This window comes from Prionailurus viverrinus, chromosome B4, assembly GCF_022837055.1.
Source record: "Prionailurus viverrinus isolate Anna chromosome B4, UM_Priviv_1.0, whole genome shotgun sequence".
NCBI classification, from domain to species: domain Eukaryota; kingdom Metazoa; phylum Chordata; class Mammalia; order Carnivora; family Felidae; genus Prionailurus; species Prionailurus viverrinus.
The window spans coordinates 101,286,720-101,301,790 of NC_062567.1; the positions used below are offsets into that span (position 1 = coordinate 101,286,720).

Below are 15,071 nucleotides of genomic sequence, written 5' to 3' on the forward strand. Positions count from 1 at the left end.
AACAACAGAGAAAAGTTTAATTGTGCACAATAAACAGTAGAGTATGTTCTGTGGATTTGCACAAATATCCAACCTCATTCAATAATTGAAGATGAAAAGAACATACGAATCTCTTGGTCACTAATGTAGCTCTTTTAACAACATAGTTTATTATGAATATGCGTTTGAGTGGCTTGATTCATAAGTCTAAAAGCCATAATTGTACCAATTTCCACACAAATCCCAGATTGTAAGGTCTATAAAATTAGGTTTTTTGTCTTTTTGTTTTCTGATCTATCCCCAGCACCAAACATTTTATAACGTGTTTCTATACTTATAACTTGAGCTCCCTAATTGAAAATTTGCTCTATCATTCTCTATGTTGACCCTGTGGGCTTTTGTAAGGATTAAAAGAAAAAGTAAGAGAAAGCACAAATCACCATATATTCATTAGTTATTATCTCTATTAGGGACAAGTTCAGTGTCTTAGCTTATGTGTATGTAGGTGTAGAAAATTAACAGCAAACACTGCATTATCTGTTAAGATTTATTTTTTATAGAGTATGAATAACTATCTCCAATAGTATTTGTGAGTGTCTGCTTAAGACATGCAGACACATAAGAAAAGTTCCTTATCCTCTTCTTTTGCTTCAGTAGATGTGATCATACTTAGGTCTCATGAATAATTGCCTGGATCACTACTATACTAACCATAGCATTTCATCAAGGTCAATATATTTGATCTATTCATATGTTTTTTGCTTTGTTGATTGTGTATTAATCAGGGAATTGTAAAACACCTGTAATTACACTTGTACCTTAGCTATTGGGTTACACAATCACTACAGTCTTTCATTAAATCATGTATAGTATATGTGTGGTAACTATGTTTTCAGTGGAATTCATTAATTCAATAAATGATTATGGAGCACTTACTATATGCTAGGCTTAGTGCCAGGTTGGTTTCTCTCCTCTTTTTAGTCCAAAAAAGTAGGTATTGTTATCCCATTTTATAGATAAGTAAACTGAGGGCAGAGAGGTTAAGCACCTTGCTTAAGAATAGTAGCACCGAGGTTCAAGAGCCCCTGTGCTTTCTGCTAAGAAATGTTACACCTCATTTTGTATTACTGAAAATTTAGGGAATTCAGCCTTTTATATTGTATTTGTAATTATGTAATATGTATAATATATATGTAATATGTATAATATATATGTAATTTATATATATGTAACATATATATATATGTAATGTATGTATAAAATATCTCTTCTCTCTTTTTGTTATGCTTGAGTTATCCTCAAAGAGAGGAATGCATGGAAGAAATTTAGGTCAAAGGAGAAAAGAAGTGTGATCCTGAATCCATTCTATATCCATATAGATTAATATTAAAATGACTACCTACTTTGAAATATAAAATCTGTTTTTTCTAAAAAAGTATTTCAAACCTATGTTAAGGTCTGTTTCACTTAATTGAATCTTTTTGAATTATATGACAAAACCAGGTGAGTGTTTGCATGAAGAATTAGTATACCAAGAAAATGAGTTTAGTTAGATTATAAATGGAGTATAATAAACACAGTTTCATATGAGGAAAATAGCACCTTGAAACTGGAGTTCTTTCAACCTTAGGTGTTAGAAATTATTTTTGACTTATTCAAGATATCACATTATCTTCCTTGATCCTCACAGCTTTGTCAAAATAACACTAGATTAAGATGAAGTGCCAAACTATACTTTGGAATGTAAATGTTTGTGTTTTTTTAGTCATCATAAATATAGAATCTTACTAAATTTATTTAATCCTTGGATCTGTTTTGATTATTACTTTGTTCATTTAACAAATGCTTAATGCACTTGCTATATACTAGGCACTGTTCTAGGCACTGGGATATTGCAGTAAACAATTATTCTCACTTGGTTTATATTCTGCAGGAGAGAGAAAGACAATAAACAGAGTAATAAACAAACACAAAAGAGATCAATCAGTGACTAAGTGCTGTGCAAAGAATGAATGATTTGATGACGGAACTGGGTCTAAAATAACATTAGGTTTACAAAAGACAGTGATAGGGAGAAGGGCATTCCCAGAAGCAGGAGAGCAAAACCAGGGATGGGAGAACAGACATGGTGTATATTTGGGGGGAAAAAAGCTATTTAATCTGGAGTAAAAGAAAAACCTAAAGAGGGCCTTTGACAGTCAGGTTGTGAAAGATAATCTAATTAACAGAAATGTAATGAACCTTTTTATGAACTACTTTGTGTCCGTCATACAATGAAGTGTACCAATACAATGCAGGTAAGAAAAAACATTGTATTGTAGCATCTACATTAAAAATCACTCGCATCAGAATGAAATGAAGAGTTACTAATTCAGAGTTGGATGTTAGAAAATTAAAGATGAAATAAAAATACAAAAAGTCAATTCTAATTATTTTTTATTTCTTTCCAAAAAAACGAAAAAAGACTTTGAGAGACAGAAACCTGAAATATGAATAATTTTTCCTCAGTGGTACGGTCTTATTTGCATTTTTTTACATTACCAGTTATCCTGCAAATCATAAGTATAATAATTAACTTGTACTCTGATTCTGCCACAGGCAATGGCACATAAATAAGTCCAAAGCCTTCCTGGTACTAGGGTATTTTATTTATGCCTATTTAACTCATTGAATATAACGATGTTTTTGTTTCATTTTGAAATGAACGTTTTTCTGTTTTCACAATTGCAAATTGTGACTGATCTTTTTATAATGAAATTTAAATTCAAAGCTCACAAGTTTCTTCTTTTTTTCTTTATGCATCCCAACCTCTCATATACACCACTGAGAAAGCCTAAGAGATTTAAGAGAAGCAAGATAAAATAATTTTTACAAGGGATACTGGACTTATCTCGTTCTCACATCTACTTAGGAGATATTTCCAAATGTTTAAAACTCACAACCTTTGGGAAAGTTTCAATAAAAGCAATTATTACTGTTACATTTTTTAACATTTAATGTATTCAATTTTGAGTGGAGAATTACGTGTTTTACAAAAACTGCTTACTATGTCCTTGCTATGCTCCAGGCACTGTTTTATGGCTGGAGAGATTCAATGGTAAAATAGGATACGTCCCTTTTCTTATGCACCTTAGTTTTTATGAAGGGAAACAGATAAACTACGAAGAAACAGTCATTATACCAAGTAATCTTAGGTAGTGGTAACAACCACAAACAGTGATCTGCTGAAACTTGTTCACACTGTTCACAAGACCCAATTATGTGCATAATAGTCCAACATTGCTTTCAGTGACATCACGTACAAATGGCCACGGTGGGAGCATTTACACCCTGTGCATTGGCAAATACTCTATGCAAAGTTTTTTGTTTTGTTTTTCTTCTCCCCCCACCCACCCCGGAAAGTTAAACATTTACCAGCACACCACAAAGTCCACAAAAAAAAAAAATAAATAAATAAAAAAGGAAGTTGTGATGAAATATGCCTCAGGGGGTAAGTCTACTTTAGAATGGTCAGAAAATAGGTCACATTGTACTTGATAGAAAATTTGTTTAAATGACAAATCTACCCCGTAGTTGATGGAGTGCTGACTAGCATGAAATGTTATACTTTTGAACAGGAAGCTACTCTTTGCAGTTTTGAATCAAAGGATTGCTAACCAAGTGGGTCAGGATCTTTGGTGAGAAACTAAAGAAAAAAGAGGAATATGATCATTGTAATTGGGCATCTGTATTGTTGGAGAATCTGACTATGGTGAAAAGAGAACACTCTTACCTTGATCCTTGAAGAGGGCACTGTGGCCAAGGCATGTTTGTTTGTTTGTTTAGGTTCTCAGCTTCAATTAAAATATGGTTTACATGGGTTTTTATTGAAAAACACCTCAATCCTGACTTAAAAAAAATCCGCTCAACTTATTTATTTTTCTCTAATTCTGGTGCTATGGAATTAATTAAGGATATTAGGGAGAAACAGATGAAAAGGGCATCCTTGAATTCTTCCCAGATTGTTGTACAGTACAGTAATTGAGGCTAGTAACAGAATTTATTGTAGGTGTGCTGAGGGACATATATGTCAGTAATTAGCAAGCTTAACAGCAAAATACAAAATTAGCATGGACAGCACATTCAGAACAGAGCTTAAAACTCTCATTTTTATCCTCCAGTGCTCTAATTTAAAGCAAAAATTGCTACAGTTTTAATTGGTTTGCATTTAAATTTCTGACCCCAACCCAAAGCGTTAAGTTTTTGGTTTTGTTTTTTGTCTTTGTTTGTTTTGTTTTGTTTTTGTTTTTAGTTTGTTTGTTTTTGTAATTTAGCAGTTGGATTAAATTATGCTCTTTTATTTTTTATTTTTATTTATTTTTAATATTTATTTATTTATTTTTGAGAGACAGAGAGGGACAGAGCACAAGTCAGGGAGGGGCAGAGAGAGGGAGACACAGAATCTGAAGCAGGCTCCAGGCTCTGAGCTGTCAGCACAGAGTCCGACACGGGGCTCGAACTCACAAACCACGAGATCATGACCTGAACTGAAGTCGGACCCTTAGCTGACTGAACCACCCAGGTGCCCCAAATTATGCTCTTTTAAACTAAGTTCCTCTCTTTTAGCTTCTCTGCCTTCCCTGCCTTTCTGGTACTGGATGAACTCTTACCCATTTGTCTATGTCAGTGGCCCTTTCTGACACTTATAATCTCACTTTGCCTTTTCCAGAGTCTGTAGTTACAAGGTAGATCTGCCTCCTGAAATAGTGTCTCTGAGAAATTTCCTTTTTTAAAGATTTCTTAATTTTACTTCTTACTCAAAGCATGTACTCACATAATAAATCCAATTATGACTTGTATTTTGGCTTCTTGAGGATTTAACTAGAATAAGAAAAAAGTGAGGCAAATAGAAATGGTTTTAATTCCAAATATCTTCACGTTCCTGTCACCTGGAATTTTGCCTTGATCGGTAGTGGCAAATCAAGCCAAACAAATATTTTTGGCAGATAAATGGGGAGAGTAAACAAATCTCTACCGTTCGTCTAGGACAAGTAAATAAACTATTAAATATTTTATATGGTTTCTGTATTCTCTTTTTAACAAGTGTTTTTGTTTTGAAATTTTAAGTGTAAGACCATGCACATGGAAAATAATTCTCAAAAGGTACTGCAAAAGCTCTCTCACTCATTGCAAGCAATAAATGTTAACAGGAATTTTTTTTTGGTGTATTCTTCCAAAAATTATACATATAATGTCACATTATATTATTGCATTATTATATTATACGTATCTTATTAAATATTATATATTATACATATATTAAATATTATATACAATATTTTAATTTCTATAGATACACACATGTGTATGCACATATCTTTTTTAAAACTCAAATAGCTTTGGGGCACCTGGTGGCTCAGTGGATTAAGCATCTGTCTCTTGATTTTGGCTTAGGCCATCATCTCACGGTTGGGATCAAGCCCTGTGTGGGCTCTATGCTTACAGTACAGAATCTGCTTAGGATTCTCTTTCTCCCTCTCTCTCTGCCCCTTTCCCATTCATGCACACGTGTTCTCTCTCTCAAAATAAATAAATAAAAACTCAAATAGCTTTATATTATGCACCATATTTACACCTTGATTATTTTATATACTGATATTTTCATAGCAATCCATATAGATATATATAACATTAAGTACTTCACAAAATTCCATTGAAATAGGCTCTTACAGGTATTCTTCCAGGTTTTTCTAGGTTTTTTTTCTATGTCAAACAGTGCTACAATTGACAATCTTTGTTATTTATATCATCATTATGAACGTAGATTCCACTCAGTGAAAGCTTTGTACTTTTGTATAATCCAGTGCTAAATGTGGCCATTCTCAATGATATGCTTCCAGATTATAATACCTGTGACTATTTTATTCCTGCTCCATTAACATTCTATCATACACCAGCTGATACCTCTTAGCTACAGAAATGTTATATTTAATTGAATTTTTGAAACCTAAGATGACAAAGTGATTTAAAAAAATTAGTTGCCATAGACTGATGTCCATTATTCTGTCTAAAATATGTGGTATGATGCACCGTCCAGCAATTCAGAAAGTCAATGATGATTACCATAATTTTCACCTAAGAAGCTAACAGTATATATGTCTAAAGCAAGTGAAAATTAAAAACTTAAAAATTCACTTTTAGATGTTTTTTTAATTGATTTTTCTATTTCCACCAAATGAAATGAGATAGGAACACCATGAAAACAAAAGGAGATGTTTAAGTACCTTATTTTTCAAATAAAAAGAACACATTGATTACTAATTGGAGAAAAACATAAGTAATATTTAAGATGAAAAATAATATCCTTTCATTAAATGTTGTTACTAGTTAGTATTCGAAAGAATATTTAAAAATTTAGTGCAAGCAGTGCTCTCTACTGGTCTTATATTTATTGCAACTACAATCAGTGTCAAATGGGTATTTATACAGTTACAAAAATCATCTCTATCCTAAAAGACTACTAGTATTTTTTATTTTAATCTCTATTTGGTTTCCACTTTAACCGTGTGTGTGTGTGTGTTGCATGTATATGTATGTGTGTACATAAATATTCACTCTTGAATTTCTATACTAAAGTTAGTTTTGAACTTTGCAAATGAATTGCTGTCATACATTATTACAAATAATTATATATTAAAGAGATAATACAGAAAAATGAATGGGGAGCTTTAATGTAAGGCATACTTTTGTATACAGTTGTTTTAATAAGCAGTGGCACTTGTTTTCCCTGATCCCTGGAAAATACAAGGGAAGGCCTCCCAAGGGAATGGGTGCCCGAGTATATGGGCAATTCAGAGTAAACAGAGACCACCACCATGGACTCTTTCCTCTTTTCTCTCTCTACCACTCCTTCGTATACCACTCTGCAAATACTAAAACAATCAACATATTGGTGCTTCTTTTAAAGCTTAGGAGAAAATTTTATTACAAGTACTTATGCAAGCCATTTGTTTCAGAAGGGTGTGTGTGTGAGAGAGAGAGAAAGAGAGAGAGAGAGAGAGAGAGGAAAATACATTCATTCATTCTGTGGTTTCATGTCAAGTGATTACCATGTGCTAAGCCTTGATGATAAAGCAGTTTTTAAGACAACAAGTACCCTACTGGAATTAATTGGTATTTATTGAATTATTTCTCAATTTAAAAAGTTATAAATGCTATTAAGGAAAGTACATGGTGCAATGAGAGTCTATAACCTAAACCAATCTGGGGATTCAGAAAAAACTTCTCCAAAGATGAAATATTTATGGTGTGTTAAGGGAAATCCTTGAGCATATTTAAATACTTTTAAGGGAGAAGTGGCTACCAGGGATGGAAGGTTGAAGATATAGGAGAAACAATAATAGGTAGCATATGGTTATCAAGAGGGCAGGAGAAGGTAAGAGGGATCCAGAGAATAGGTGGCAAGATAGGTCTTGATAAGAGGAGAGAATAGAAGCTGTTGGAGGCAGGTTTGTAAAGTTTGTGAAGTGGTTGGCAAAGCTCCCACTGCAAGGCTTCTATGATTTCAATGATGTAGGAAACAAGCCCATCTGTTGAGATAAAAGTGGGTCTGGGAAGAGTAGAGACTATCTGAAGCAACTATTCTATAGAATTGATAAAAGTGGATATAGGTCCAGGTTCAATCAGTCTTAGAGGGATTTTTCTCCTGCGTTCACTAATAATGACTGGGTCTGTAAGGTCTTCTGATCTCGAATCCCTTAAATGCCAAACTGTGGACTCTGAATGGTTTTGTGAATTACTCTCTTTAATGTTCTTCAAAGTAGATCATAACATTCTATAGTTTATGGTTTAGCCATTGTTTAGTGTCCTTATTTCCTTCCTATAGCACTGAACTAATCTTGTGAAAGTCGTCTTTCCATCATGACTATCTGACTGAATAAACATGGCTGGAGGGAACACTCAACTCTGGCGCACTTTCTGGCCAGGAGTTTCCAATAGGGAGGGCCATCATTTGTCTGAAGCAATACATACTAATCCTATATTTTTTTATTATTAACATTTTGTAAATTATACTAGGCCTACTAAAATATTTGTTTGAAGCTGATTTCTTTTTCCTTAAGATTAAGTGCTTTTACTTAGTAAATACATGTGCTGGTACTCTATTTGGTCTACCCAGAGAGAAAACAATCTAATTATTTTTTTAAAAAGACAACATTGATATTGACATATATATAATTGAACAAGTTGCATCCACTGTGTTTCTCTAGAGTCAAAATAAAATATAATGATATTTTTGAGCCATAAAAGATGGTAAAGAACATCAAATCTAACCAACAGTGGTAAATGAGATCCAGAGAGATTAAATTTGAGATTACAACTATCTGCACAACAGGGTAGTGTGTGGTAAATGCAACATACAAGACATATGAACAAAGCATTATGTGGAACATGGAAGGCTTTATAGAAGAGATGGCATTTATGCTGGGTATCTAAAAATAGGAGGATTTTTTAGATGGAGGTAAAATCAGAAGACATTTTACTTAAACTGACAGAGCATGTAAATGGAGTCAGGAAACAATGGTATGCATGTTATTGTTGAAACGGTTCACTTTGCTAGAACATGGAAGACATGAAGTAAACAAATGTTAAGACGAGAAAGAAACTGGCAGGGAAGGGGAATGGCAGGGACTGCAGAAGGCTTTGGGAGTCACTCTCAGGACTTAGAATTTATTCAGAAGGCCCTTAGAGCTTTTGAGTGAGAAAGTCATATGTGGCTCTTCTTGAAATAGTATATTAAGATTTATTACAGAAAAATGATTACAAGTTCTAAATTGGATAAAACAGTCAAAATTATCCTTATCAAGGAGGGATGTTCTAGCCACGTCACATTTGAAGACAACAAATCCATTCTGAGGTTATAGATACAGACCTTTACACCAAACTATAGCTCGATTCATTGGTTTGATGGCACTGACTACCATTTTCTTTATTGGGAGATGAGAAATTTTAATGTGGATAGGATATAAACAAAATATGGTATTACACCGAGGATAAGATGCTCATTAAGAAAGGCTTTAGGAAATTATCGAGGAAACCTCTTCATTCCCAGATGAGTTTTGAAATCATGATATGTTCCTTCAGTCGGAATGTTTTGAAGAAAATGAACTAGGCAAGGAGAGAGAATAGCTGTAGAGATTTAAATGACGGCGCATACACGGAGTTACTTATGTCGTTCTTGTTACAATTACTATTAACACCAATTTTTAGATTAGAGACAAAACCCGGGAAAAAATGGAACATGTCACTGAGCCTGTAGAGATTATATTATCAGGTAGAAGAAATCTTCCTCTCCTTACCCCAAGTCTTTATTTGGAAAACATTCCTACCAGAGATTTTCAGCATCATAATGTGTTAATGCACAGTGATTGCCATTTGTCTTCAGACAAGTGGTTATATAAGACAAAGATTCATGTGTGTAAGACATATCTTAAGCAAAGACATGAGATTTATCTTTCATTTTCATATGGGATATATATAAACGTTATAGCTCTTAAGATACAAAATATCTGCATTTGACGTCAGTGGAACCTTCATGTTAGTAGATGAGATAAAATATTTAAAGAATAGGAGAGATGGTAAATGAGCAAGGTAGCAGTTTTGTATTATGTGCAGCTCATAATTGTAGCTCTGTAAAGAGCTCCCATTGAGTCAATGGGAAGTGTAGGTGGAGGTTAGTGCCAGGTTAATTGTTGCATTCAACATCATTCAGGAGAAAAAGTGGAGATAAAATTACAGCATTTATATTTCTGCCCTTCAATTTTCCTTCATCTCTATACTTGTTAGATTTTCTTCACTTGTTATTATTTACATCCCATGTCTGATTTTTTTTCCTCCCCTAACTCCTTGGGTTATTGAAGAAATATATTCCATAAAGTTGACTTTCAAGACAGTTTCAAAATAAAGAAAATGCCATTCATCTATTCATTTTCAATATAGAGTTGGAAATACAGTTTCATGGAAAATATTATCAAGTAACCTTTTGAAAAATAGATTTTATGAAGAAAGAGGTATTTTACTAGATGTCTCCATGGCATTCTAAAGATTGTGGTATATCACCAATGCTAAGCCTGCAGGTAATTTTAATTATTATCTGACAGGTCATTTTTCTCTTTTAGTAGTTTTCTAGTCCTCTGGGATCCACCTACTCAATGACTATAGAAATTTCTTCCCTGTTAAGAAAGAACTTTTGACTTCAAAAACGCAGTTTCAATAATTTGGCTTTCATATTATCTGAGTCCTCATCTTTACAATGTGATTTAGATGTTGATTATACTATAATAATGTACTAGGATACTACTACCTAATTATCAATTTCATGTTGACATTGTCTTTAAATTTGAGACTTCAGATTACTATCAACATTGTTTACTTTGCTAATTCAGAAAGTTAATATTTATGTAAATTAAAAAATAGCTACATTTTTCTTTCCATCTACTAATGTATTCTTTTCTTCACGCTGTCATTCTTCAAATTTCCACTTCTATGTTTGCTTTTATTTTTATCCTTTTTATTGATATTAATATTACCTTTCCAAATGTATATATTTTAAGACATTCCATTGTTCAGTTTGGAAACACACAAATCTTGATGAAGTTAAGGTGGCAAAGAGAAGTATAAAACAACCTTTTGTGAACTGTAAATTGTCATGCTTATTAAATGCAAAAATTACTAAAAAAGGAATAAACAAAACTTACTTTTCTTTTGTCTCTTCACCTTTAAAAGAGAGCTCTGGAAAAGAACATTCCATTGGGTTCCAAATTTTATTAGGTGGTTTAGTGAAACAGTCAAATTAAATTTATAGGCCTTTGTCATCACTTACATGTTTAAAATTGTATGGGGGTCCCTGGGTGGCTCAGTCAGTTGAGTGTCTGACTTTGGCTCAGGTCATGATCTCATGGTTCATGGATTCGAGTCCCGTGTCGGATTCTGTGCTGACAGTTCAGAGCCTGGAGCCTGCTTCAGATTCTATGTCTCCCTCTCCCTGCCCCTCCTCACTCATGCTCTGTCTCTGTCAAAAATGAATAAACATTAAAAATTTAAAAAAAACTTGTCATTACCTTGCCCAACTCACAATTTAAGTTCTCTGTCAGAAAATGCCTATTTTGATAAAAAAAACAATCACTTAAAATTGTTTTTTAAGTTTTACAAAACTGTGTATATTCTACAGTAAAACTTATATATTTTTTCATAAGCTTGTCAGTGATTTTGACTGTTGTTTTATCTATATGGAAAACGTGAGTCATACATTCATTTTCCTGGATATACAAACTACAAGTTCATCATAAAATTTTAAAATATTAAGATGTCTTTCTAAAAATTGACAATATCCTTATCTCCACTAACGGAGATCTTCTCCAATGGGCATCACTTTATTGCAATGAGGGAATATAAATGTGTTTCCTTCAGAGTCAGATGTAGGTTGAACTTCTTCATCCTATTGGCCTGGATTCTTCTCACAAGATTCATTTAATAATATTCTGGTAATATTCATGACTTAGAAATTTTCTTTTGGACAGAATAGCATTTGGGCATCAAACTTTGTAATTCTATTTGTAATGTTGGAACATTTAGAAATTAAAATCCAGGAATTCTTACTAAGGAAATTTTAAATGTGGAAACATAAAAATAGAATACAGATAACTGCATAGAATAGAATACAGATATCCTAGCTTGATAACAGATGGACGTTTTTAAGAGCTAAACACATTATTTCTATTATTTAGCAATAAAAGAAAGTGTTATGATGACAAGCAAATACATGTACCAAATTCAAAAGAGGTTATTTTAATCCTCTTATTTTGCCGCAATTTTATCCATTAGAATTCTAAAATATAAGTATCAAGACATAATTCTATGCATCTTAAATTTTTCTATGGTTTTAGGCAAAAGGCCTAGTTCCACTGATTAATATTTGGCATGTTTCTTATTTATTTATTATTAATTAATTCATTTATTTATTTATCTTTGAGAGAGAGAAAGTGTGCAGGTGAAGGGTAGAGAGAGAAAGAGAGAGAAAATACCAAGCAGGCTCTGCACCATCAGTGCAGAGCCAGTTTTGGGGCTGGAACCCACAAACCATGAGATCATAAATCAAGAGTCAGATGCTTAACTGACTGAGCCACCCAGGCACCCAGGCATGTTCCTAGGAGGGAGGGCACTACTGAAAAAGGTAGCTGGTTCTTAGTCATTTGAAGGGCATAAGCTGAGCACGTTTGAGTTTTATTTTATTTTGTTTTGTTTGGTCCACATACCCAGCGCATAGTAACGAATGAATTATGAATAGATGGAAAGAAAGGAGAGAAAGAGTAAAGGGACAAATGAGTGAATAAATTAATGAAGAGTGATTAAGGCTTGCTTGAAAAGGCGATATTGACAAAAATACATTTCTTTTTTTTTAGAAATATTTAGTGAATTTACTCAAATGAAGAAAGCTTAAATGATACAGAACTGAAAATATTAGAACTCTACATACAATAAAAAGTGATTATAAATTAACCAACTCCATGGACATTTCTAGTTGAGCATTCATACAAATATATATTCATCTTTTCCTTTTATATAGGAATAGCACATACATACATGACACGATTCTGGCAAAAAAAAATCAGAGATACTAAAAATATTCTCGTTTTAAAAATGGTATGGAATAAGTTTTAACAACATTCTACCTGATTGCAAACCCCTGATTTAATTCCATAATTTTATCATGCCAGAAGCATGGTTGGTATTAATTTTTTAAACAGATATTCATATCACACACATTGGCTTATTAGTAATTAAGGCATTTTGTATACACAGTATCTCAGTGTGGACAACAAATTTTTAGTATTGATTATTTCCTATGACAGTTTAAACTTGCAAAATCTTTTCAAAATAAGAAAATGGCTGCACACATTTAAGTGTTTTCTTATAAAACACAATCTTCAAAAAAGTCACAATGATTGGTCATTGTCATTCCTAGTAATAAGTCCTGTCTTCTTTCTGACATAGTATCAATGATATTCTTCTTTTTATTAAGAACATTTTTTAAATGTTTATTTATGTTTGAGAGAGACAGAGACAGAGCACGAGCAGGGGGAGGGCCAGAGAGACACAGAATTTGAAATAGACTCCAGGCTCTGAGCTGTCAGCACAGAGCCTGACACGGGGATCAAACTCACAAATTGAGATCATGACCTGAACTGAAGTCGGACGCTTAACCGACTGAGCCACCCCGGCACCCCTAGCATGAATTATATTCTTATGCAGGATTGCATTAAGACCCAGTAGCTCTTGAACAATGTTACCAAATAACCATATTAGTCCCAAATGCAGCAAAGGCCACAGTCTTCACTGTGCACTTTCACCTCATTGAAGTTGAAGCTGCTCCTTTTGTATATTTTTCCACTTCAGTGTGACGTAGTTTGTTAGGGTTTCATTAGTGGTTTCATATGTGGCTTTTTAAGGAAAAAAAAAGGTTTCGATTTCTTCCGCAATTCACAGTTCTCAGATGAGACTTTTTTTTTTTTTAATCTTAGTCTGGGGACATTTTAAATAATCAAATGTTCTTTATAGTAGACTGTGTCTCAATGCAACTGCAATAAATAAGCATCTACATCCTTGGCTGTGTTACCAGTATATCCTGGAAGCAAAGTAAGGTGATTTTCCTGTTCCCATAATCCACTTAATTGTTGCTTTAAAATCTGAATATGTCCATCATTTATAGTTTCTGTTTTGGATGATAGTTCTGACCACCACCTTTTTATTTCTGCCTGAGGCCAATGTAAAGCAACTATTCTATATTCTTCAAATTTGCTTTTAAGTAGGGACTTGACCAGAGGTAACAAATCTACACAGCAGCCAAGTGAGATGTATTGTTTTTCCTTCTGTAAACTATTGGTGAGCACAAGAAGGCAATCCATGACAACTCCAAGGTCTTCTATCCTCACCAAATAAGCTACAAGCTCACTTATACTTCTCTTTTTGCAGAACGTTAAAGCTATTCCTGCTGAACAAAACCTGTGCCATTGTTTCATGGTCCTGAGAAACCTCAGAGAAAAACCCACTATATTTTAATGATGGGCTTTCTGTCTGTGAAGAACCAGAATCACCGGAGTTAAGCAAGTATGTTTGACTATCATGGCGTAATTTTTCAGGTGGGTGGCCTGCACAAGCCAGTTCATTTTATTTACCATGTCACAGCCCGCACTTCTAGGGGACTGTTTTTTTCTGTAACAAAGATTTGGAAAAGGATGATGCATTTTCTGTGATAGATCACCTCACGTAGTTTATCTGGGCTTTTCACAGCTTGTCCAACTGTTCTATTTATGTAAGCAGCCAACTGTTTTGGAGATTTCTTAACCTCCTTCATGTTCTTATTAGTAAAATTAGAGACCCTTTTTCTAGGAAGACCGGTGGAATAGGCCTCCATAGTATCACAATAAGTTCTTTTTTTAACACTCTGGGCTTCAGATGCCATCATGTCTTAAATACCGGTGTCTCTTGGTACCACAGCACCTCAGCCCCACCCCGGGGCTGACAAGCTGCGCCCGGCAGCCTAGAACGTCCCGCCGCTGCTGGGCCAAGCCCCACTCTGAGCCATTCAAACACGGCCGTGCCAATAAAAATACATTTCTAAGTACTTATTTTACATTTTGCATTTCATATACTAACTGTAATACCGCAGGCACACTAATGGTACCTAAAAAATGCCTAGGCCCAAACGAATAGATAAGTTATCCATAGTTAGCATGTCCAAGCACCCTATTAGGGAGGGCTGGCTTCTACTTACATTACATTTACTTCACAGGCTGGCTATGATTTTGCACATTACAGTGAGATTGCTTCTTGCCAGGGTTAAATTCTCAAGTCAGCTAGTAAGGCAAAAATTGTCCTTGAATTCCTTTATATCATCTATAAAACTTGATTTGGGTCTATACCCTAATTCTTTTTTTTTTTAATGTTTATTTATTTTAGTGAGAGAGATAGACAGAGCACGAGCTAGGGAGGGGCAGAGAGAGGGAGAAACAATCCAAAGCAGGCTCCAGGCTCTGAGTTGTCAGCACAGAGCCCGA

The 15,071-nt window shown here is 34.0% G+C and overlaps 1 pseudogene; it reads right to left on the reverse strand.

Moving 5' to 3' along the window:
• Positions 1 to 13,583: 13,583 nt before the first annotated feature.
• On the reverse strand, positions 13,584 to 14,476 carry LOC125171266 (KATNB1-like protein 1; annotated as a pseudogene).
• Positions 14,477 to 15,071: the final 595 nt, after the last annotated feature.